Here is a 1,795-nt window from a genome sequence, read left to right on the forward strand (position 1 = left end):
TATTTTTAGTAGAGACAGGGTTTCACCCATGTTGGTCAGGTTGGTCTTGAACTCCTGACCTCAAGTAATCCACCTGCCTCAGCTTCCCAAAGTGCTGGGATTACAGGCGTGAGCCACCATGCCCATCATGTCTGTTTTTTGGGGCAGGGTTTTTGCTCTGTCACCCAGGTTGGAATGCAGTGACAGGAATACAGATCAATGCAGCCTTAACCTCCTGGGATTAAACAATCTTCCTGCCTCAGCCTCCCACGTAGCTGAGCCCACAGGTGAGTGCCACCAAGCCTGGCTAATTTTTAATTTTTTTTTTTTTTTTTTGGTAGCAACAGGGTCTCCCTATGTTGCCCAGGCTGATCTCAAACTCCCTTCCACCTTGGCCTCCCAAAGTGTCGGGCATACAGGCATAAGCCACTGTGCCCAGCCTTAAGTTTTTAAAACTAACTCTGCAATTAAAAAGAAGTATGTAAGAGATTAAAGTAAATATGTAAGAGAACTATACTTTAACAATATAGTTGTTTGTGAAAGATTTATAGGAGCTTTGTGACCTGACCAAGGGCAAAGAAGTTCCCAACCTCCTCAAACCCTGGCTGGCACCCAGATATCTGCAGTTTTTAGTTATTTCTTGATCCCAACCAACTCCTTTCCCCTTGACCCTAACATAAAAAGAGCCCATTTGTACTAACTCAGAATGGTACTTCAGGATGTTAGTGCACCATCTTCTCGGTTTGCCGGCTCTCCACATAAACCTGCTTTTCCTCTCACCAACTCTCGTCTCTCAGGTTTAGGCTTTTGCGAGGCAAATAGCCAGGGTGGGAGAAGTTTGCATTTTAGAGTTAGACATAGGTTCAAATCCCAATTTCACTGTGAGAATCCAGAGAAGAAAGGGATGAAGGGTAGCATTGGTGCTGAGCAGTGTCGCCAGTCCCTGGGAACTGGGTATATGGCAGCCTTGTAAGGGGTCCTGTGGGAGCCCCAGTGGGCAGCTAGAGACAGGTTGGTCCTGGCAGGGGGGAGCCAGCCTCCCAGGTCCTATTAATACCATCATCCCCAGCCCACCCTGGCACCGAGTCCCTCACCTGCAAGAATAAAGATGTACACTACGTACAGGGACTCGTGGAGTCTAGAAGAGAAAACATTGCTGAATATGAGGCTAGGGTGCCTCGGGCCCTCCCCTGGGGTGTTAGGGGTGCTTCTTTCCTCCTCATTCCAGGCCTAAGAACCTATCTCATGACAGCATGTCAACATTTGTCAATGAATTATCTTTCAGCCTTTGCCTGAGCTCTCTGCTGACAGCCATGGTTCCATGCCTCTACCTACTTCTTCAAAACCCAGCCCTGCAGTCTGGAGCACACAGAAAACCCTGCTCCCTCCCCTCTTCTTTTTATTCATAATTGTTTACACGGATCCATCCTGCAAAGAGGGCAAGCCCAACCAGAAGTCAGGGACCAGACTTTTGGCCTTGGCTGGGCATTCAGAGTTGGAAGAGCTCTTTTCCCTGTATCCCTCTCCAAAGCCCTTCTTACTATGTAGTGACAGGTCCCACAACCCAGATTAAAGATAATATTCTGGCCAGGTGCGGTGGCACATGCCTGTAATCCCAGCACTTTGGGAGGCCAAGGCTGACCTCGAGGTCACGAGGTCAAGGGATCCAGACCATCCTGGCCAACATGGTAAAACCCCATCTCTACTAAAACTTAAAAAATTAGTTGGGCTTGGGGGTGCACCTTGCAGTCTCAGGTCCTTGGGAGGCTGAGGCAGGAGAATCACTTGAACCCAAGAGACACAGGTTGTAGTGAGC

This window comes from Cebus imitator, unplaced genomic scaffold (genome assembly GCF_001604975.1).
Source record: "Cebus imitator isolate Cc_AM_T3 unplaced genomic scaffold, Cebus_imitator-1.0 Scaffold435, whole genome shotgun sequence".
NCBI classification, from domain to species: Eukaryota; Metazoa; Chordata; class Mammalia; order Primates; family Cebidae; genus Cebus; species Cebus imitator.